This window comes from Watersipora subatra, chromosome 2 (assembly GCF_963576615.1).
Source record: "Watersipora subatra chromosome 2, tzWatSuba1.1, whole genome shotgun sequence".
Lineage (NCBI taxonomy): Eukaryota > Metazoa > Bryozoa > Gymnolaemata > Cheilostomatida > Watersiporidae > Watersipora > Watersipora subatra.
Window position 1 is genome coordinate 72,337,898 of NC_088709.1, and position 26,366 is coordinate 72,364,263.

General features: G+C 32.3%; 1 pseudogene; it reads right to left on the reverse strand.

Annotated features, from left to right (window-relative positions):
- Window positions 1–8,780: 8,780 nt before the first annotated feature.
- On the reverse strand, window positions 8,781–19,362 carry LOC137388522 (hepatocyte growth factor receptor-like; annotated as a pseudogene).
- Window positions 19,363–26,366: the final 7,004 nt, after the last annotated feature.

The window sequence follows — 26,366 nt, forward strand, 5'->3', positions numbered from 1 at the left end:
TATACATATATACATATATACATATATACATATATACATATATACATATATACATATATACATATATACATATATACATATATACATATATACATATATACATATATACATATATACATATGTATATATATAAATATCTTTTTTTAAATATTGTAACTCTGAAAGGTATAAAAGTTTAACCTGCGGTATGTGAAAGATCTTGTATGAATCATTATGTGGGATGGCTCACCCAGATGTGCGAAAAAATATTTAATAATTTTAAAATATCAGTTGAGGATACAAACTCGCTAACGCAGTTTGTCCTCTAGCTGCTCTGACTGGAACTTTTGACTCACACATCTAGTGTTGCCATTAAAACATACTAATACTAACTGAAGTCACTCAACTGTGCTAAACATTTATATGGCCACAACATCCTAATCAGAGTGTTTAATATTATCAGCTTTTCAGATTGCTTAGTTGTATCAAAATGCTGATTGTTCTATCTGTTTTGATAGTTTTCATTTTTTTCAGAGTTTCTGCTACTTATTTTTGTATATAGTAAAAACATAGCCAACTTCCTAATACAAGATCAATATAATTTTAAACTTTTGCCACTTTTTCTATTGAATTGGTTAATAGCTTGACTGAATCATAATTTTTAATGTCTGTTGACTGACTCGGCGGGGGCAAGTGTTATGATAGAAGATTTTTGTATTTTTTGGCTTAAAAAAATGGTGTCTATAGTGACTAGCCACATATATTAGAATGAAACTAATTGTAATAAATGAATTATAATGTTTTCTGCTCTAGTTACAAATCTTAACATTGGAGTCTCTTTGTTTAGATCAAATACAATTCATGCAGTTACTTTCAGGTTATTAATAGCTTTCTTCGACAAAATTGTTGCGACAGAAGTGTACAGATAGTAGTTTGATGGAAATTGAAATAATTCTAAAATCTAAGTTCATTAACAAAAACTCTAAAAAGATATTTAAAGAAACTAGACGCTTTTTCTAAATATTAATTTTAAAGTGTTTGTTTGATTTTACCAAATTAATCTGACTTTGAGAAGTCTATTAAAGTACATCAATTACATAATTTCTTTATCATATATTTTGATACATCAGATTCTTGGCTTTCGAATGAGCCAATGTTTGACATGGTGAGACAAACATTGGTTGGTGTTTATAGGATTTCCCCAGAGTTATATCGCAGAAATATTCAATGGGATAGGCTCGAAAATTGTGACATCACAATTTTCATATTCGGTGTTTTGTGCTCTTACCGCTTATTTTATTGCTTACTGCTTATATTTATCAACTACGATAATGACGCTAATGGCAGGCAAAGGTAGGACAACTCTAGAAAATCTATGAAGGTGACAATGGAATCAGTGTCATTAGCTCTCCATGTACAGATTATTTCTATGATAAATAACTCAGATTCCAAGCACCATACTATGTTTTCTTGATGATATTATGCACTAGTCTTCTCTTTTTATTGTGGTGTTGAGGGGCACGGGCTGATACTAATTAAGTGCGATTGACATATATTCCTAGGGCCATGCAACTGCAGGTCCCAATTTAATCAATGTGATTTCATTACCTTTATCAACGACATTATATTTATTGAAGCAAAATTAATTAATTCAGAACATGTGTTCTCGAACACATATTCTCCCGTTGTGAACGATCCCCGGGCATTGTTGATTACCTAGAATCCTAGTTTATTATTAGCGCTGACTGTGTTTAACAGCACTGATTGTCACAGAAAAGCACAGCCTCAATGGCGGCGAAAGGGATCCACGATTAAAGGCTAAATTATAATTATGACATCATATTGTGGGAACCGCAACCAAGTGTTTTTTTATTGCAGGATATACTTTTGACACCCTGTTTTTCATAGTTATATTATTCTTTGTGTATTGAATATAGTCTCATTCGAAAGCCAAGACTCTAATGCATTAAACTATATAATAAAAAAATCATGTAGTTTATGTGCTTTAAGGTTAAACTCAGCATACTTGAACTTGGTCATGTTTTTCACAGGTATTTGAGTTCTTTCACTATGTACTGAAGGCTTTAAGAGAAAGATCTATATCACATGCATGTGTATTATCTTATAGCTCATAGCTTAGACACACTAGTTGAACTTAAACTAGGTTAATGTTTTTGCTAGAACTTTTCCTATACTGCCTAGGTATTTATTACGTATCTCGTTATCCACTTTACACAGTTTCTTACCATTATGTCATTAACAACTAGACTTCTGGAATTTTTTGCTTATTTTGGGAAAATAACATCAAATTTTGGAACAACATTATTTATAAGAAAACTCTACAATGTCATTCAAACTAGCTAAGTTTTTTCTAAAAGAAACTCATTTAGTAACTAGTAACTAGTAACTAGTAACTGGGCTCAAATGAACTATTCAAACTGGTTTTTCCCAGTTAGATTTTATGTTAAGGTTCTCTTGTAATACATGAAATAATGCTTATAGGCAAAAATATTGTTGATACCTTGTCTATTACACTTTGAGCGGGGTAATCTATTGTTTGTGAATGCAGTTGCAGCCAGTGAAATACCTTTCAGAAATATAAAAGAGAGAGTTGAAAATGCTAACTAATTAACAAAAGAGCATAAATTTTCTGTGATCCTTATTGCTTTTTTAAAGGTTGGTTAACATGCTGAGGAAATCATCAAAAGTGATCATTTGTTTTTTTAATTATATAGTTTTAGAAGCAACTTTGCTTTAAAACTATGCACTTGCAAATGCATTTTAAAAGAGAACAAGAAACAAATTATTTTTTCCAGATACACTGAATCCCTTGTTTATATTTTAGAAAAGGCAACATCTGGTGCAGATAATGATCATTTCTATGAGAGTCTACAGAGAGCTGAATAAAAGATTCATGAATAAACATACACGTGATGCAAAAACTCTCGACGTCATTGTAACAGAGTTTAAGAATATTGAAATTTTGTTGATATGTTACATCATTTTAGCAATATTTTGCTTGTTTTTCCCTTAGAACTAACCCCTAACTTCTAAAGTTTAAATTAAATTACTAACAAAACTAAGATCTGAGAGCTCAACTTTAAATTGGGCATCAAATGTTTGGTGAAATTAATGCTTCCTAACCAACTGCGGCAGTTTTTTTTGCAAATTATATAATTGTTTCAAAGTTTTGTGTACACAAACGCTGACTTTCTATTATATATATATTTTGTTGCAGAATTTAATATTGATAAATATGTTAATCGCTGTATATTGGTGGCTTGTTTTAATAATATAGGCCTACTCCATTTGATTACGTTTATTCTAGTTTTCTGTTCAAGGCAGCTTTTTCAAAATTGTGCAAGGCTTGTTCAAGCTTGTTCAAGCCAATTTTCATGCCTTCTCTAAGCATGTTTATAACAATTTGACGTTGTATCACTAACGATGCTTCTCATTTGTTTAACACCTGCTGTCAATCTGTCTCATTCAGTTTTTCTTTTATTCTTCTGTTCTTACCACCTCTATTACAAGCCTAAGAATTTGTGCTTGGCCCCCAAGATTTGGCTTTATATCAGACATATCATCACCATTCAAACAAAGTTGTTGAATATACTGCAATCTTAAAAACCTTTGATTTCAATCTAAGTGTTGTTTTTTACTGCTGATCATTCTTTAATTGTTTCTCGTCATTTCATTTTCCAGAAACTTTCAATTTTACAACCTTTCAACTAGGAGAAACTTAATGAACTAAAAATTTTTATTTTAGATTTACGCCCTGCTATACTGTATACCTTTAAGACAAATTTAATACAAACTGTTGCGACAGATCATTGGGCTTGAGGTTGTGCGAGAAAAGAGGAAAGAGAGGTTGCAAGAAGAGCAGCTCATAGACCGACATTACCAAGACGGAGCCAAGCCTTGGGTCAGCCAAAAGGGTGGCTCTTAGTAGGACCGCTAAGCTGGCTATCAAGCCGGCTGCTATGTCGCCCTTTACAATTGACGGGCAGGGCTTCGCACTTCACAAAAAATATATAAAGGAGAGCAAATAAAAGGTAGCAGGAGGTTTGGTAGGGCCACTGCCGATGACACCAATAGGAAACAAGTGAATATTGATTCTAACTGATCACTTCACCCGATGGCAGGATGCTTTGGATTTCTCAGGAGTCATGGTGCCAATGGTGACTAACACCGTAGTTGAATAAGTCTTCTGCTATACGGGTTTACCTGAACTGATCAACACAGACCAAAGGCCATGGTTTGAGCATCAATTAATGACTGAACTGTGCCAGCTCTGGCATGTGGAAAAACTCAATGGATCTTCAGGCAAAGGGTCCTCATACCACACACACACACAAACGCTCACGCACACACGCATACGCATACACACACGCATACGCATACACACGCATACACACGCATACACACGCATACACACGCATACACACGCATACACATACACGCATAAGCATACGCATACGCATACACATAAGTTAAAGCGTAAGATCCGAGCAGAGTGCTCAATGATAAAATCAGAGCAAGTTAAAATCAATAAAACAGACTATAACTTTAGATAAAACACTTTATTACTATTACTTTCATGTTTGGTAAGAGCAATCTTCAGATGAAGTGTTAGCACCAGTTTTCGTTACTTGTATACAGCCAAACCTACTAAAATTACTAAAACTTCATAGCTGGAAGATTATGGATTCATAGAAGCGTCAGGTTTTAAATTTGGACAGTAGAAATTTGCAAGCGTGTCTGCAGGCGCTGATGAGTTCAGTGCACTTGTTCAATGAGCCAAGGTGTGGCTGTGGCCTGTATGTAATAGAAAATTTTTCTTGTAGACATAAGGTACAGTTTTTAGAGCCATTGGCTAGCGGTATGGACTGCTCGAGTATTCTAAAATTGATGGAGTAGTTAATGTTTGAATCCTTCAACCGCCATATGTGCTTGCTGAGCTCAGTGGCAGTTCTTTTATTTCATTGTGTAAACGACGCTTTGTGATTGTTATAGCACGTTTTAAATGAAGTTTCTGTTAGACCAATGTAGTTAGCTTCACTATCGTGGAAGGTGACAGTAGCTTGGTAAATTATAGCAGACTGCAAACATTTCCCTTGTAGTGGGCAGTTGGCTTTTACACGACAGCTGCAAGAATTTGCTGGTGATTTTTTCCTGGTAGATTCTTTGCTCTTCAAGAGTTTTAGGTTGTGCGAGTCGATGATGTTTTTTACGTTTTTCATACAGCTGTAGTTGACTTTTAGAGTGTTCTTGTTGAATATGGTGTGCAGTGGGTGGTTCTCAGGAAATTCTTCTCTGACGATTCTTAACAATTGTCTGCCGATGTTGGTTGCGACATGGTTGCTGAGTAGGTGGGTTATACCAAGTAGTGTTACCCGCTCAGTTTTTCCTTTTAGTTTGAGGTGTTGTTGTTATAGGAAAGTATTGGATTTTTTGGTTGTACTCACTATTCTTTAAGGATTTGGTGGATTTTGTTCGATGACTTGAATGTATTGCTGTCAGAGTAGAGCGCGCGAAGTTTGCTGTTTATACCTGCTGGTAAGTTATTGATGATGTTTCCAGAGTGGTTGGATTTAGAGCTCACATTAATGGGCAAGTTATTTGGCTTGTTGAAAGGCTTGCAATTGCCATTGCTTAAATCCAGGGTATTAATACAAATACCCAATAAAAATATCCATATCTAATAAAAATAGAATGATTGGTAAAAAAGGTAAAGTGTTAGAAAGGTATAGCAGCAACCAGCAAGAGGACAGTGATGAAGAAAGTAGTAATCAATCAGTGACAGATAAAGTGATCATTTATGCAAAAACGTTTATAGAGTATGATAGGAACATATAGTGATCAAAAGATTTTTCTTGTAATTTACGTGAAGAGAGCAAAATCCGGCACTGGCAAGAGAGCTACAAAAATCGTTTGACCAAGCTCATCATGCAGTAGGTAGTACTTCATATTAAAAACAAGAAAGATGAGCTGTATAAAAAGATTAAATCTTGTAATAAAGAAGAATCCTGCTGACTTTAGCAACAGTAGTAAAAAAATCAATACCTATGATAAAATAATCCTTTCGCTTTTGACGAATATTTTTGGCAATGAAACATTGAACAGAGATGGTTAGGAAAAGAGTTGATAGAATTGAAAGGGAAGCAAAGGATGTATAAAGAAAGCACTAATAGGAGATGGCTAGGCTGTGAGCCAAACGCAAGGCCGCAAATGTGAAGATGCAGCATGTGGAGGCGTTTAGGGCAACCATAAAACAGTTGAGAAAGATTTAAGAGAATAAATCTGTAATCTGTCATAGGCAAGCTGATACAAGTAGGTCTGGACCTACAACAAAACCTAAGTCTCTGGCAACAGTTATTGCACAGTCAAGCACAACCTAAGAGGTTCTTTCAGCCAGGATGCCAGTTGTATCTGCATCTTCCAGAGAGTGGGATTATAAAATTATAAGACATAATTGACCCAACGGTTAGGCTTTAGACTAAACAGTGGCAGAAGTAATACTGGTGCCACTAGTCATAATGGTGGTGGTAGTAACGAAAACAGTGGTTACAAAAAAGGTAGCACTAATGTGAGGAGAATAGTGCATTGTTCCGTTTTGTAGATATGGAGCTCTAATGATGAGTTAGAAAGGCCACTAACAAAAACCAGCCAAGCTAGTTGCTGTTGGCGATGGATAAGACAAGCTTTCCAGGTAAAGTTGATGTATGGAAAAAGGTAAGCGTTTTGGTAACGCATTATGCAGTAATCATGTGTAGCATATTGAGCTGCTCACTAAATCCGGTGTTGCAAAAAGAATCAAAGGTATATTTTAATGCTGCAGTATCAGGCACTTAGACTAGATTAATGTCTGAAGTTGTTTCAGTTATTAAGGAGTTGTTGAAAGTCATGTGAGTTATGCAATGTCATGGATGTTAGTAGACGAGTAATATAACTGTAGTGGTACAACATATAGAAAGTTTGTTTAGTTAAACTGTCACTTCAATCATGCAAGTAAGTCAGTCTCACAACCCAACAGACGGTAGCATCACAGCAGTAAAGTGATCCCGACCTTAGGCCTATCATTCAGGTATATAATGTTCAAACTCTCACGTCTTTTACCAGACACCAGGGAGTTTGAGCACTTACCTCAAAACTTAGTCATTTCCAACAGCCCACTTTTTTGACAACTGACATGCTGTATTGATTGTTGCCAATAATTAAACAAATTTCATGATGTATAACTACTGCACATACCTCAGACAATAAACCTTACACATCTCGTAACAATTTGCGTAATGTGCATGGTTATTGCACCCAAAGCTCTAAAGAATACTGGTATTACAGCTGTTTTATACTTCAGCACTTTTCAACCACTTCACAGAGTGGTAGATATTTTTTTACTTCGCACTCTGCTTTATACTTTTAAGCGCCTGCTTGCAATTTTCCTACAAAGTTATCGGAGGAAGACTCGGACACGGTATCGGACTTTGAGTAAATCCTATTTCCCATATCAATTGTGAACCCCGGCGTAATCTTGCGCTGCAAAATGCTTGCAATGCTAGCCTTGGCGACTTCTGCTCACATAAAGCTGCACCGCTAATAACAGCATAGAAAATGTTCACTTGCCTTGCTGTTTCAATACAATGCTAAACTCTTGCATTGACTGCCGGCAACTACCGGTGGTACTCGCCGGTACCCAGCATGTAGGTTTACATTTCACCGCTGATAGTCTGCGGTGCTGTCGCTGGTGCTTTATGGCGTACATGGGAACCAGGCTTAAATTGCTTCATCTATGGTTAACAGCTCGCAAAACATAAAATCATCCTACTACCCTTGTTGACAGCAGCGTATTCAAAATCAAAGTGTTATAAATTAAAAAATATATATAAAAAACTGCAGTGTCTGGGCCTGACGTCATTTTATCAACATAAATACAATTACCCCATTGCCCTTATTAACACTATCATGTTCTGACCCAAAGCATCTTTGTTAATACGACTATTTTTATTTGCACTTCTACTTCTACTCGCTTCTACATGTTTTCACTAGCACTAATTGTTTTTACAAATTGCTGTTACCTTTTTTGTCAGTTGCACACGTAATCAGTGAAGTTACCAGATTTGAAATAATTATAGTTGAAACTATAGCAAATGTGAAATACCCATAACTTTAAATTTTAGCAACATGTTAAACATTGGGTTTTTCTATTAATTTTGTTTTCTTCAACAATTTCATGAGCAGAAAAACCACATTTGAGTAAGTCTAATTATGCCTCATATAGCACTGAAAATCTGTTAGCGTGTACATCTAGCTAGTAAAAACCTAGTGTTCTTAACTATCAATATTGTGAAGCTTTTTGTTGGTACAACATATCCTGAAAAATAGGATGTTGCGAATAGTAACAAATTTGTTTATTCTGTAATCCAGAGAACAGCGTGACTTTTACTTCTTATAAGAGACAGTTTAATCTGATGGTTTTATTTAGGAAAACCGCTAAAGCTTTAAAACTGTTAGCCAACCATGCTAGCTAATAAAATTGCATTAAGTTAGTATCATGGAGCCTAACATTCTTCCTGATTCAATTTATTTATCTTCATGTTTGTTTCACTTCTAAATTGGATGTACTATTTTGTATATATCAACTCATTTATAGCTAGTTCCAAAAGTAAAAAATGTGTCTTGCAGTATGTTGAGCACAAAAAAGCTTTACTACTTAAGACAAGTTTGAAATTTCTTGTTTACATAATCTTAAATAATCTTTACTCAAGATCTGCTAGCAACTGTGGGTTTTACTGCAGTTAGTTTCAGCTCTGGGAGATAGCTGATTGACTGTCTAAAGATATGCCACCTATTGCATAGTCATCTACTTCTATAACATTATCCCGCATAAGCACTATCCAAGTAGTCTTCTGGAATATTCTTTGTTGTGATTCTTTCATTGTAATATCTGACAGTTGCTTCCTGAGATTCAGCAAGTGGACCAATAGTACCTTTGAGCAGGTGGTTCAAAAACTCAGCAATTTCGTCAAATGGTGGTCGACTATCAGGTTCTTCCATCCAACACCTGATTATCACTTCATAACTGCAATATATAAAAAACTAGTCAATATTGGAAACATTATGAAGGGCAATGCTTACGCATTTAAAACTTTACTTCGGTTAGCGAATATAGATTAATCAAAATCTTAGTTTATTATCAATAAAAAAATTAAAAAAAATTTAAAAATCGATATTAATCGGTTTGCTTAGTCAAAATATAGCTAGTTTTAGACCTTCAAACAATTAAGTCCTTCTACACAACACCCTGGTTTTTAAATGGTATTCCAAGGTAGTAGGTAACATTTTACTTTACCTTTTTGGCATTTAAAGCTAGTTAGTATATCAGCATCTATGCATCATGTAACCAAGAGAATGAGAGTGCAGAACAGAATTGGATGCTTGTAGAGAAACAATTCACAATTTTCTATTTATAGATTCCAGTACCTGAGCTATCTGTGACAGCAGGCAAACTCCTTGTTTGTTCTATCACAGAATTCATACTTTTATATCATCTTACAAAGACTTCATTATTATATATCCTTTCACTAGTAACCTAAATTGGCTTACCTTGTAAATATTGAAATGCAGATGTTGGCGACATTGTAAATTTACACAAATTAAAAATGTTTAACATTAAATGTGGTATAGAGAGTTTGTGCAAAACATATTACCTGTACAAATAAAAGGATGTCTGAATCATCAGAAGAAAAAATATTGACTTTAGTTTTGTCTGCTGACTTGCCTGAGTTTGAAGTTTGGATAAGTTGATCTTTCATATTACATAGTCTGATATTTTTGCATGAAGAAATGGTTGGGCATTTAGTAATACTCCATTAATAAAATTTGAGCTGAAAAACAAAGCTATATAGTTTTAAAGTGTACTAAGAATACTGATATACAAAAAAGTATATTGTGCATAAAATTGGTCGTTTTAACACAAAACCTGACATTCTGACAGATTAGATTATAAGTTTGTAAGTAATGATAGAAGTAATGAATTACTTGTTAAAAAATAGGCATGTCATGACACTTAGATAGTCATCTTTTAGTCTGAGTCCCAAAGTTGCATGTAATTAAACAGTTTATCTTTCTCTGATAGAAGTGTGTATGCATGTAAAGAACCTGGGCTTTTCAACAAACAAGCATAATTGACTGTTTTCCAAATTTCATCTTTTTGCAAATTTGTGCTACATGTTTGTGCATCAGCTATCAGCAAAAACTTAATTCTAAGTTTTCCTTATTTTGTACTGCTGAACCTGAAAACCCACTTTACTCTAATGGCTTTCTCTTATTCATTGTTAAAAAGGTCTGCTCTAAAATTTTGCTATTCTGACCAAACAGAGAGCGTTCTCTAAAAGTTTAGCAAAACTTTTTTGCCAGTAAAAAACAGTTTTTCGCCATTAAACAAACACCATTCACAACGCAAGATAAAGCTCAAAATATGCCACTTGCTGACCCCCATTGTAAATCATCTGAATTTATCTAACTGAAAAGTATACTTCAACTTTGAGAGAATACAGTTAGCAGAGATTGTTAGAGATGGGAAGTCAGCATAGAGATCTTTCATTTTAATTGATTATTAGCATGCATTAGGAGCTACATGTATGCCAATTTAGTGTTGAAGAGCTCTAGTTAGTTACTTACATGGCTTTTGGACAAATATCTGGCCTATTCAGTCTTTTCCCGCTAAGAAGGTATTCTTTCATTTGGTAATTTGAAACTCCTGGATAAGGAGTAGCACCTTTGGTAAGCAGTTCCCACAGCGTTACACCATATGACCACTGCAAAGTTTTAACAGGTCTCATAACATATTTACAACTATGATTCACGATATTCATTATAAATTATGCCATTAATTTGTTACAAATTGTTAGAAAACTAATTATATTTTACTAATAGACAATCATAACCTAAATAAATGCCCAATAAGTGCCCAATAGTTGATAAAACTATCCCCTCTACATTTAATGACTTATGCTTTATATCTAGCAGTAAAATATTCTTTATATTATACTATGTTGTATGATGCAATATTATATTAAATTATATTATACGTACTATGTTATGATACTTTTATTGCTATATTATACAAATTATATTTTGCTAAGAGACACCCACCAGCTACATAATTTAAATGTCAGCCTGTTTGATAATAATATTTTCTCTACAGCTTACCGTAATACTCACACTTTACATCTAACTAAAATGATCTTTAGAAAATATTCAAACTTATTCCAAACTGTGAAGATGCTATGACTTTATCATTTTCTCCTTTAAATTGTTTTTTTTCTTCTGGTTTGCGTGTCTGTAAATCCTTTTTATCACATGAGATTAATCTTAACAGAATTTTTACATATAAATTGATAAAGTTTATAGAATGTCTGATATAACACAAAAATACTTTCATCTAGTTTATATTTGTGAAATATGTTGCTACTTTTAAAACATTGCTGTTATTTACCACATCTGATTTTGTGGTATATTTTCCTTCTTTGAGGGATTCGAGTGCCATCCATTTTATGGGGAGCGCCTGGTTCATGGTTCTAACTTTGTAGTAGTCTTTTTTCATAGACATCCCGAGACATTCCAAAGTCAGCAATCTTTACAATATATGAAGTGTTTAACCTGTAAGTAGAGGCATGTGGTAAATCAGCTCAGAGCCAATTTGAGCTTTAAGCTAATTTACCTGAACAACCAAAAAAGAGAGGTGAAAGACAGGTTATATAAAAAAGATAATGCTAAGGTCTTCGTCTAACAGTAGAAAAAGATATGGGTGGAACATGATTATGATAAAATTAGTTTATTTTTTTAAGTTTCCTTTTATTGTTCATTTATAAAGTGAGCTAAATTTTATTCATTTCAGTTAATGATATAACATAGGTTTACCTGATATTCTCTTGGCACTCTTTCCAAAGCTATAGTAATTTGTACAAACAAATATAATAGCTACAAAACTTTGCTTTAAAAAGTGAATTTACTCTAAACTTTGCCTAAGATCATATCGGTTCAAGTAGTTACCTAGACATTGATTCTGCAGAAGATACCTTACTTACATGCAATTTCTGGTTGCCAGATCTCTGTGCACAAACTTCTGCTCAGCGGGGTATGCCATACCATTTGAAATTTGAAAAGCAAAATGTATGATGTCTGCTAAAACGATGATCTAAAACAAGCATTATGTAGAATGCTGATAGACGTTTATTGTACATGTAACTCAACTATAACATAGGTTAACAATTTTACAGCCCAGCCTACTCACATCTATAAAAATTACATGTATACCTTAACTGTAAAGTAATCTACAATATATTTTATAACGTCTAATTTTTAATAACTGCTAGTCTATAATATGCGCATGCATCGAATTTTATTGTCAATTTTTGCATGCATAACTAATCGATCTTCAACCTTACAACCATCGCAACCAACCTCATCACAATTCACATCACCATTACTACCACCATCACCAACATCAGAGCCATTGCCAATGGCCTTTTAGAAACTAATTTACACAACTTATGGTTTGCAGATCAAGACCTCTAAACCGCCTGGCTATGGATCAAATTACTTGACTTGCATTAATCGTTATTTAGTTTGCTTGAGTGCTAACGTTTTCAGAAAGCTGCCAACAGCATACCTGTCCTTCCTTTTTTAAGAATGTACAGAGATCACCATTTTCAAGATAAGGCAGCACAATGATAGGCCGATGCCACTCCTTTACTATGACCCCAATTAGCGATAAAACATTTTCATGCTTAAAGTCCATTGTGAGTATTGCTTCTTTTAGAAATCCCACAATGTCGGCCATGCTTCTCTCTTTGTCATCTACAAAAATAAGAATTCACATGAGATTTCGGAACAAAATCCGGATTGGAATCTTTTATTTAGCTATGCAAAAGGGTTCCCATTATTAGGATATAAAAGGATGTTGTTTACAAACTTGGTAGCACGCTGCTACATTTTCTAGGTTATATCCTGTGTTTATGAGTTTTTTGGAACATTTTAAACCTATGGTCAATGTAACTGTGAGATTGCATGAGACATTACTAAAGATATAAATTAGCATCCCAGTTTGTTGTGCTATTTTAGTTTCAAAGTGTTTTCAGCAGTGACAAGGTTTTAACCTAACTAAGTGTAGATTGTGAAACTTCTTCTACTTTTAATTATACATAGTGTTCTTATCTATGTAGAATTTTATACTAAAAAATAATCATTCTGCTTGCTCAACTGTTTCAACTTCAAAAAATTTTTGGCTGCAGCAACTTTTAAAATGGAATTTTTCTGTAAAAACTAGCATTGAGTAATGTAAATTTGTTCAATAAAATTATTTGCAGTTACATTGAAAGATCCAAACTAGTCATTTGGTGTCCATGTTGGAGTATTGATCTACCAAACTGAGTTTTGCAAATTCAAATACCATTTGTATCAATCTTTGATTTGAAGCTCTAGTCATGGCTTCAGAAGGACAGAAGGACAGAAGGACAAAAGTAAGGAAGGACAGAACGACAGGAGGACCAAAGGACAGATGGAAAGAAGGACAGAAGAACAGAAGGACGAAACGACAGAACGGCAGAAGGACAGCTAGACAGGTGAACAAATGGGCAGAAAGACAGATGAACAGAAGGACAGAAGGACAAACAAGGCCTCTAATGAAGTGACAATTAGCTTTTAAAATATTTAATCTAACGCTAACTCTGGTGTCTGGTATAGTTCACATAGCAAGCAAAATTTCATTAGCCTTTACTAATGCTTTACTCAATATTATTGTGACAGATCAAAACTAACCAACCACCAAATATATCTGGCTATTGAAGGCTTTCTCTTGAAACTTTCTACCTTGGTGTAGTAGTCACTGACTCAAGTATTTTTATTTTTTATTCACATAAGCAGACTATTGCTGACTGTAGTTGTTCAGCACGCGCAGCATGCTGTTAGCAGCGTGATTCACCTCTAAATTACTCATATTAACTTTACCGTCAAATGATATTCGAAGGTTGTGTTTGCAGCTAAGATGTTAAGTTAGACTGTGAACTAGAATACCAGATTGCTCAACAGTTTGAAGCCTACTCTTGTATATACAAGCAGTTACCCATGATCCCAGACCATGTTAACAACGATTGATTGTGAAAGCTCTTGAGTGAGGAAGGTATCACATTAGTGGCTAATAGGGTATTGCTACATCTAAGCTTGACAAATCGGAATCATTTGCTATCAACTTGGAGATCACGTTGTCAATGACTTATTTTGGTTTTCTCCTGTAAGAACTGGATACAAGGAAAAGCTCTATGCAACGGAAGGAAAGAGAAAACATATCAAAATCGAATGTTGGTCAACAAATACATGTATAGCATATACAGTTCTTCTGAACTAAACGTCATTTCGAAGCTCAAAGGTTGTGAAAATTCACTGAAGAAACAGAAATCAAATGTTTTACATAGGTTCTCTTCTCATTATTTCAAACATGTGATGTTTTAATTAGAGGTACCTAAAGAAGCATAATAGTTGATGTATACCAACTCAAATAGTTTGTATATTTTTATGAATAGAAAGACAATTAGTTTCAGTGTACAACTCTTGTTTCTGGGTATAAAAAGCTTTTTAGTGTAGTTTATTTTTACCTTCATTGCTAAGAGTTTCAATCAGTGGGTCATTAAAAACTAACTTTCTGGGAGCAGCCATTTTTCATTTTTTGATCGATTAGCAGTGTCCTTGGCATTGTGGCCATATCTTAAAAATCAACTGTTTCATCACCTTAAAAATTTGAAATCATACTTAAAACACATATCAAACAAGATGACAAAAATTTTGTAATAAAATGTATGAGGAAAGTACAAAAACCACCCGGGTTTCGTCGAGAGCCATTTTTCCGTTATCGATCAGTTACAAATGTTTTTTGTATGTTAGCAACATCTTAGGAACTAGTTGTGCAATTAGCTTAAAATTTCAGAGTTATTAGTATATTAAAAACATATATCACACAAATTGATAAAAACTTTGTAACCATTTTTAAAGTAAAAGTATTGAAAAAAATCGAACTACGAAATCGAGTTTACTCAGGCTAAGACTACGGCGGAAAGATTTTTTTCTCGAGTTTCCCGTGCCCAACATTTAAAGTGTTAAAGTAATCATAAAAACACATTTCAAAGTTCAAAGCAATAGCGGGTACAAACATTGTTGGTAATGATAAGGTTTACAAGTATCTGCAATTTACAGAATGTCACGTGACCTCTACAACAGTGGCAGTCACCCTAGCTGAAACAAAGCTTTATCTTTATATAGAGTTGCTGAACCAATGATGGTACAATGAAATCCTCCTCTCGGCTATCAAAATTATAAGCTGTCAAAATTTATGAATTGTATTTTTGAAAGTTAACAAAAATGTGGAAAGAAAATTGAAGTTGTTTTCTCTACAAATATTATTAAAGGCAACTCCAAGAAAACTTGTTTTATGAGTCGACTAAAGGAATTGGCTGAAGAACAAAAAAATACTTTGGCTAGCTGCTGCCTATTACTGCATTAATCAAAAGGACTATTAAAATAAAATGTTTTAGGTCAGCTTGGTGCCTGTGAAGGTAGATTTTCTACATAAAAAATTGAAACAACTTTTTGTCACAAACTCGGTTACTTTTATAACAAATAAAATTTTTTGATTTTTAGTTTTGCAACTTTTTCTGTTCAACCTTTTTGCCCAGTCGAAGTCTCTCAAAAACGACAAAAATGGTGTAATTGTTTGTTGCCAATGCAATAAAATTGGTAATCTATAAACACTGTAGCACTTTGTCATATATGCAGTTTAGACGGTTGTTGCAGAACTTCCTTCTTTGCGCGTGTATACTCGTAATACTTGTAAGATTCTGCTACTATAAACGCCTACAAAATACTTTCACCTTGGAAGACGTAATCAAAATATTCTAACAGTAGAGTATCAGCAGGTGGTGTCAAGTTGGGCCCTGAGTGAGTAGAAAAGTTGTAAAGCAGCGGAGACTTGTCACCATCTACACCTAAGTCAGTAACATTTGTTCAACCATTAAAAGCCTGTGTGATTATATATGCTCTATCATCTGACCTCTCAGTAGAAGTAACCAGTGTATTAGAGCTAATAGCATAGGTATTGCTTGTATTAAGGTCACTATTATGAGCACCCTTTTCATATTCACAAATACAGCGCAAGTAGATATAGCATTATCATCGTCCGAGCTACCATAACCTTGACTTGTCTCTCTATATTCAAAGTCTTCAGAGTTGAAATCACTATTATCATGTGAATCTCTATTGTATTAATCACCCAAAATATCACTAATTATCACTAATTATCGGTGATAAATAAAAGTTTTATTCCTTCGTTTCGAGCGCCGAATAGCTTGCTGACTGGTTTTTCCATTTTACATTTTATTGATAGAGTTGCGATCTCGTATTTGTTTAGCTTTGAGCAAAAAGAAATACCCTTCAGATAATCGTTTCATATTGTAATTCATAGATGAGTATACTGATAAAAATATTTTGGACTTATAATTATATATCATATATATAGATAACATATAACCTATGTAAACATATAGAATTTGCCAAATAATCTTAATTATATAACAATGTGTAACATAAAACTTTTTTCTTAATTATTTTACATCAGTGTTAATTAAAATACTTCATATCTGCTGTTAACCACAATGAGTTGAACGATAATATAGAGAAAAACGATCTTATAATTCTCATTTAATTTTTTTTGTTTTATAGTTTTTACTCCACCTAAATATCACACACTATAGTGTAATACAGCATAGACTTACATAAAATAAATTACCATATTATGCCATACAGCCTGAGTACAGTAATTGCTATCATAAAAATAATAAAAATAATAATAATAAAAATAATAAAAATAATAATAATAAAAATAATAAAAATAATAATAATAAAAATAATAAAAAAAATAATAATAAAAATAATAAAAATAATAATAATAAAAATAATAAAAATAATAAAAATAATAAAAATAATAAAAATAATAATAATAAAAATAATAAAAATAATAAAAATAATAAAAATAATAATAATAAAAATAATAATAATAAAAATAATAAAAATAATAATAATAAAAATAATAAAAATAATAATAATAAAAATAATAAAAATAATAATAATAAAAATAATAAAAATAATAAAAATAAAAATAATAAAAATAATAATAATAAAAATAATAAAAATAATAAAAATAATAAAAATAATAATAATAAAAATAATAATAATAAAAATAATAAAAATAATAAAAATAATAAAAATAATAAAAATAAAAATAATAAAAATAATAATAATAAAAATAAAAATAATAAAAATAATAATAATAAAAATAATAAAAATAATAATAATAAAAATAATAATAATAAAATAATAAAAATAATAATAATAAAAATAATAAAAATAATAATAATAAAAATAATAAAAATAATAATAATAAAAATAATAAAAATAATAATAATAAAAATAATAAAAATAATAATAATAATAAAAATAATAAAAATAATAAAAATAATAATAATAAAAATAATAATAATAAAAATAATAAAAATAATAATAATAAAAATAATAAAAATAATAATAATAAAAATAATAAAAATAATAATAATAAAAATAATAAAAATAATAATAATAAAAATAATAAAAATAATAATAATAATAAAAATAATAAAAATAAGAAAAATAATAATAATAATAAAAAAAAATAATAATAAGAATAATATTAATGATAATAATAATAATTGTATAATAGTAAAAAATATATGATAATCATCATAATAATGTTGTAATAATTCATAATAAGAATGAAAATAATAATTATTATTTTGAGTAAACACTTCAATACAGTGCTAAGCAAGTATTGTGGCCTAGTGAAATGCAATAAATACAATAAATAAGGTACAATAAATAAATAGGTGCAATAAATAAACATAAGTCATCTTCTTTCGTTTGAATTACTTCTTTAAAATTTGTTTATCACTTTATACTCAGTTACCTTATACAGTACGGTAACCATTATATTTATTTATGAGACTACAAGTCTCTCTCTTTGACTTTTAAACCTTCTTACCAAGAGCATATATTTGCGCTGCCAACTTCTCACTTCGCCAACGTAGATATTTTTTACAGAGAGGAAAAGCGACCACAATAGTAATAATCAACAGAGGAAGAACGACAGCCAAGGCTATAATGCCATTACAAAAGGCAGCGTCCTCTGCCCAACGGTTTGGAGTATAATAGACATATCCAGCTAAAAATTCAAGAGACCCAACTGAAATCTACAAATATAAAAACAAGTTTTTTAAAAATTCAATTCATATCATTCATGTTCTTCTGACATTAAATGAGTTTTTTTTACTTGCTAGCTTTATGTTGCATTTCACAAGTACTGTGTAAAACTAAATTTCATTTATTGTATAGCTTTTGCATGCAATTCATTTATTAGATCTTGAACATTTTCAAATCAGTTTTACTCAAAATAGAAATTGTCTGTCAACCTTGAACCCTCGTGTGACTTAAAAAACTGCTATTTACTCGTAACTTATTTTGATTATTAAAAAGTTTTAGCATGTATGTCAAACATAATAGTTAATAGTTTATTGTATTTAATGTGTTTTATTTAACTTATTGGCTGCATGTTTTTTTAATATTTTCTCTTGTAAATACCAACTGACGACTAGACTCTTTAAATGTACAGGCTAATGTTTATGTACTGTAACTGTTCTGGAGCATCAAAACATATAAACTTACCTGTAGGTTTTTCGCACAAGTCTACTGATAATTTTTTTTAAATAAGCAAAGTCTTAATCAACGATTAACAACCGTTTTACAACTAAACAATATTTAATAAAGTTATTTATATAGTATTCTAGGTAAAGTGATAATATACACGGAAAGCCTGGCAGTATGAAGCCTTGGCATTAAGTTGCGAATAGAATCAGAGCTCTGTGTAGCAAAAAATTAAAAACGAATGTAATATTGCCTCAAGAAATGATCACTATATTTTCAAAAAGTTTTTAAGATTGTGTTTAAAACAAACACAGTTCAAAGTAGCTTCTTTATAAATACATTTTATGGCTACCAAAAATTTGATAAAAAACATATAAAGATGTTAAAGAATGATTTCTTATTTTGATGGTAAAACTTAACATGAGCAGACAACTCTTACATCAAGTACAGACATGTGTACACATGTTCCATCTCTAAGTATAACCAACAACAAACAATTATTAATTAACTGATCATAAAATAAACCAATGTTGTTTCTAACCTTCATTTGTGGGAGATTTCTATTTTCATACACATAAAAATTGCCATCAGATACTTTTGGTGGTTCTTCTGGAGGCTCACATTCTATCAGTTCTGAGGTGAGGCGTGTAATCGAGCAAAGTCCATCTCCGATCTTTACTGTGTACTAATGCCAGAGTCAAGATAACTGCCTTTGAACTGGAAAACGCTGTCTTTTCTTGGGTTGAACTCCTTCAAGGCAGCAAAACTCGCTATTAGTTTAAGGATAGTAAAGGGTTGTAGGTTTTTAAGTAGCATATTTCAAAAGTTGTGATAATTAGGCTACTTTTTAAATAGAATATTTTTCATGAAAGGCAATGGCAGTCACCAAAAAGGCATCTAAAACAAATGCTCTTGCACTGTACTGCCAACTTTCTAAGTCAGCTTTCCACAAGCCTAAAGCGAAAGGCTTACACAAATACATATACCTTGCACATACACGTGCATATGCATACACACATACACATATGTATACACACACATGCATATGTATATACATACGCATGTGTGCATATACATGTACATATACACATATGTATACGCACACATGCATATGTCTATACATATGTGTATATGTACATGTACATGCACACATGCGTATGTATATACATGTACATATACACGTATGTATACGCACACATGCATATGTATATACATATGCATATATGTATATACATATGTGTATATGTACATGTATATGCACACATGCATATGTATATACATGTAAAACATACATACGTATACGCACACATGCATATGTACATATATATGCATATATGTATATAGGTTTGTAATACATATATGTCTATGTGTACACATATACCTATACGCACACAAACAATTGTGTGCATGTGCACACACATTCTTATGCGCATATATGCACATACATATGCGCATATACGCGCATAAGATTGAGTGTGTACATGCATATGATTGTTTGTGTGTGTATAACTATATAGGTATATATATGCATTCATATGTATATATGCATACATATGCATACACACATATATGTATACTCATATAAACACATACATATCCGCTTACACACACATTAGTATATGTGTCTACACATGCATACAGATTACATGTACACATGTACATGTATAAATGATGTATCATTTTATAACATGCATTGTACTATATATTTTACAACTAACTTTTTCTAACAACTCCTACACTAGAACGCTTTCTGAGCTGTAAGCTGGCTTGCTATGAATTAATGCCAATATAATAAAAATGCAATGAAATTTTGCTCAATTGAAACATTTTAATTGAGTACTATTTGAGTTAGTCAAGATCCAAATAAAACTAGCAAAAATTGTCTCTGTCATGATGAGTGGAGACAGAAGAAAAGAAGAAATGAATTAAAAGTAAAATTATTTTTAAAATGCAGATTTAGTTTTGTTATAACACCATTTCACATTCTGGACCATTTTTGATACGACCATTTCACATTTTGGACCATTCTTGATGCCACCATCTCACATTGTGTACCATTCCATGTTGTGGACCATTTTTGATACCACCATATAATACTCTAGACCATTCTTGATGTCAATAAAGCACTATTCCGATCATAATAACACATGATACTCCTTCTAGCTACATTATAATAGTGTATAATCGTATAATACTTGTAGTATAAGCATTATAACTATCAAAACATAAATATGACAATAACAGGAAAACTCCCAAGGATAGAGTTAAGGATAAAAAAGCAATGGCTGTGTTTATTTTATGCACTGAAGGTTTAAAATTAGCCATTAATCTATCAAGTCAAGATTTTTCATAAACTAATAGTTTGAATGTTTTAGTTAACTGATGATTATCAAATACTGTTGGTGAGTCAGACAGATCAAACGCTAGTACCAATCCTTATAAAAGAGCTAGTAATTACAAGGTATCATGTAGTGGTAGTTGGACAGGCCCAGATTAGGAGTCAACTCAGAGAGATCGCCGAGGTGACACGAGGAGATCCGCCCAACTCCTCCGAAATGACCGAAAGACTGAGCTGGCCATCCAGCTCCAAAAGAGACTGAGCTGGCCATCAGCTCAGCTGAAAGTATAACTCTTGATAAAGCCCTCTGGTTGGCCACCAGGTTGGCCACTGCGACCAAGGAGGTCAAAGAGATGGAGGTTACAGAGGTCACAGGAGGTCACAGAGATGGACTCAGAGATGGATAAAAGGAAAGCGGATGAGCCAAGGATATCAGAGTGTATGGCAGTTTTGTGATGCAGTTAATCATTGCAAGTAGCATGCTTTTTGACTGTATATATTCATATACAATAAAAAATAAAGTCACGATACACGATACAATTTTGCCGTTGTACTCAAGTGGTTAATTATGAAGCAGTAAAGTAGTGCAGCGGTTTTTGGTAAATATTGTGAATAGAAGAAGTTGGTGGAGGTTCACTTACCATGATTGTAGCATTCTCATTAGCAAACTTGTTAGCCAACTCGCTAGGTTTAGGCAGGTAGAAGACTGGATCAGAAAAAACATAGAGTGTTGCCAATTTTAAAGTTTCAAAGTCGTCTCCATTCAATAGATCTCTGTATGTCTTTAATCCAGACATCTGGAAGCCAAGAGTAAAGTTGACCTTGTCCAGCCCAATCATAGCACTTGCTGATAGATCTGCAAGTAGTAAAAATGTTTGCCTTTGAACCTTGGTGTGCAACTCTAGTTTTACAAGATTTTTTTACATGCATTTACTAGCTGGCTTAAAAAATAACGGAGCTTGGTTTTGACAAAAAGATTTTCAAATATAGATTGCTCATACATATAAGAAATCAAAATCACTTGGCTAAACATTCATTAACATAAATGAATTAACATATGAAATTAGTTTGTAATTTTTTACTAGTTATAAGTTCGAATAAAAAAATCAGTGAACAAAACCACAAAAATATAAACTCTTTAATAGGCTGACTTGCTATAAAGATTTTGATAGCTTTTAGCAAGAATTTAAGTAAATAATATCGTTTTGAGATTTGGCTGCCATGTTAGCAAAAAGGAAATAATCGGTAGCCTTAAAACCACCCATAAGGTGAGAGATATGGGAAGGACTTGGGGTATTTAAGAAGATAGCAAAGAAGACGCAGTTCTTTAGAAAGAATATACCTTTATACAAAGCTTACCAGATATAGCTATTAAAGGTTGAAATAATAAAAAGACGAAAACTAAAACATTGTCGTAACAAACAATACATTAACTGTTTATGAATATTAAAAGAGAAATGTGACAGTCGCTTATAATTTTTCACATGTAGGCTGAAATGCGTGATGGATGGTGTAAATGCAAAAGGCAGGCTGTAGTTTCAACAAGTATACTTTTATTCTGAACTCTATTTCAGTAATAATCATACCTTACTATTTTACCTTAGAGTAAGAATTACAACTGTAAATGGTAGCAGAGGCAGATAAAGAAAAAAACACTTGTTTCAAAAACCAACCACATAATAAAATTTTCATTATATAACGAATTGGTAAATAGCTGTATATCAAATAATTGTATCTTTAGCAGTGTCTTAGGCTGTCATAGTTTTGATAAAATACAAGTACATGTAAATATATAAAGAATATAAAAATAATAATTTTCTCCGTTCTTTCTTCAGTATATAAGTAAATATTTCATGCTTTGTCAATACCTTGCAGCATGATGCGGGCTAACTAGCAGTCTTATTCAAGGATTACACAGACTTCAGGTATTCAAGTTTTAGTAAGCAAGTGGACTGAGTGATGAGTCGGTAAAGAATTTCTTATAGTCAAAATATGGCGACCTCACCAAGTTCTATATCTTTTGAACACTCCACTTCAGATATATTTCAGCCAAAATTTCATTCGATCAAAGATAATTTAATGGTGCCTCAACGATGTAAGCATGGGTCCTAGTGACACATGACACATGACACATGACACATGACACATGACACATGACACATGACACATGACACATGACACATGACACATGACACATGACACATGACACATGACACATGGTCCTAGTGACAAATTTTAGAAAATCAGCTTCAACTTTTTACACAGTCCGTAATACTAGGGTCATGAAGTAGCCACATCAATTTTTTTTTACTCTAATATCTCAGAATATAGGTTGTCAATTAGCTTTGATTTTCTATATGACAAAACAGCTATCATTAGATGATTTATTAAAAGCACGTGTGTGGACTAACCAGTAACACTATCTGTATCTTTCTCAGTTCTCTTCTTCGCGGCTTCATCAGAGTTTGGAGGAGGTGGTGGAGACCCTTCCATTGCTGTATAAATAGCATTGTACACTTATTTTTGCATATATTTCTCTGATTAATTTGAAACAAAAACTATATGTAAATCTTACCACCGATCTGGTATAGAATAGTGAAATCTTTCTATTGGATTTCGTATTCTGGAATTATAGTACTAGTAATAACTTAGGGGTAAAAAGCTGTAATTTGTCTTTTAAATCTCTAATGAAGCTTTTATAGTATGCCATATGTTAGAGGTTGATAATAGCAACTGTATAATTACTATGGCAGCTCTGTGCTAAAATACACCATTTTAAATTTTTAAAAAGATGTTAAATACTTTTGGCATTTATGCTCATGATATTGCTTGTGAGAATTCATTTTTATTTATAATGAATGCTGTTCTTCAGGTTCACCTGCTTGATAATTGTTATTTGGTTCACAACAAACTCTTCATTTATCAATACATTTAATTACAAACAGTTTTTGCAATGTTGACAATAAAACTGAATGGTGAAGCTGATATTGGTACAAAAATAGTCATGCAGATACAATGAGCAATTCAATATTTAATGTAATGCTCAGCAATGACTGTTGTAATGTTAAAAGAGGCAACATAATTTATAGTGTTCATAAAGGTTCTACCAGAAAAACAGTCGCTGCAAGATTTTTTTCTGCCGCAAAATCCGTTTAATACTTGTCTAATTTACAATAAAATCAAAGACTCGTAATGGCAGAGCACCATGACCAGGGTCGGCAGAACCGATTCTACAAGCAAAGGGTAACCAAGCCGAGTCTCCTTATCACAGCAGGACTCAACTGCCGAGAGGAAGGAACAAAGCAGACAAAGAGATCGCGCCAAAGATATAAGGAAGCAAAGCTTATCACGGTAGGCATCTATGAAAGGACGTTTGTAGTAAACGTAAAGCTGAGCTAGCACAGCCTCTTTGCGTGAGGGTCATTGTTGCGTGCGCATTGCATTGCATTCATGTATATTAATATATTTATTGGGCAAATATATATATTATTGCGTGTGAACGCTCGGTGAGTTTATTCTGGTCTTGTAGAGAGTAAAGGAAAACAGCAGTTTTCTTTACAAATTAATGATTTGAAGACTAATTTAGTATAAGTTGAGTAACTTGCTAAGACTTGCATCTTTTCTATCAAAAAATGTTAGAACTTACGCTATTTACAAAAAAAGTTCACTTATTTGCTCATTTTCAGGTGTATGCGCTTGGTAAAGCACTTGCATGTCGTATCGCATGAACAAAATTACAAAAGCTTACATAGGAAATATTGGAGTAGCTAAAATAGGCAAAGCTGTTCCGTTTTAGAAGTTTTTTGTTGGCAATGCCCTGTCACTCTTTTAAAAGTATGTAAGCTTTTTGCAAAAATTATGGTCTTATCACTCTCCTGAATTGACTTCATAAAAATTATAGATCTTTCATGCTTTCTTTGTAAGTATATGGGCCAAAATATTTTGTCATTTTTATTTAAAATGAACATCAAAGGTTATAAAATATTTCTTAGATAAAGTAAAAACCTTATTACTTTCTGCAACCTTGCATGCAAACGCAATTATAAAAACATAAGATATATAGATATAACTATGAAGCGTTACCAGAAGTTTACAAATGTTTTTTGCTTACTGGGAGGCTCTCCTGCCAAAAGAGCTTCCAGTTCCATTTTTAAGTTTGGAGTTGGACAGAGCATAGTCCTCTCATCAATCTGTTGACAGCTCTAAAAAAATTCTAAACATGAAAAAGGATGTTTAAAATGCATCCATCATAAATTCTAATGAATAATTTAATCACAAACAACAAGGTTGACTATCTAAGTAATATAGATAATAAAATTAATGTGTTGTTTTTATTAATTATTTGTTTATTTGTTACTTCGTTTATTTTAAAACTTTGATTTAAACAAAGAACACTTTACAATACTTACATGTATAACATGCAGTTTTACCCACAAGTAATATGAACAGCGCTAGCTGTTGTTTTGTATTACACAGTAAACCAATACTTACACTCTCAAGATGCGTTCTAGTAACTGTTTCTTCTCTCAAGTGTATAAGCATCTTTGGCGAGAATACTGAGTCCAAAAACTCTCCAGTCACGGTCAAGTTTTTTCTTCCACTACAAATATAAACAGTCAACAAGATAGATTCCTTCGTACATGGCAGCTATCAGTAATGAAATAGGTTAGAATAAATAGAATTAAATAGCAATTAATATATTTTATTTTTCTATTAACTACGCAATTTAGTCATGAAGTTTATAGGTTTGAGATTTCACAAACACCAAAGAGATGGACAATTTGAGAACAAAGCTCTTTTCACAAACTGATAGATTTTGCCTGAAACATACAATTATCTAACTAGTCAAGCCATAGAGTTGCCTATTAAAATTAAAAACACACTAGCAAGTTTTTCAGCATTTTTCAGGTGGAAATATTGTCAACGTAAAGTAAGCAAGTTTCTACCCTAGAATGTTCTACTTTCATCAGTGGAAGTCTTGCTCAGCATCTTGCTCGCTGGTTGGTTGGGTTACGCAAATAATCTACAGTTAACATATATAGATAACATCAAAGTTACAAAATAACTCTAGGCTAGTAGTAATGAGTAAGATAATTGTTTACACTAAAACTGATTTGAAGAGTTGATCTTTCTCTTCGCTACAAATCTGTTTTATGGTGTGATGCATCAGGTGTTTTAAATTTAATCAAGTGTCTTTGTTTGAAATCAAGCAAAGACACCTGAAGGTGTATTTGTTTAAAATCAAAAAAGACACCTGATGAGTAACACC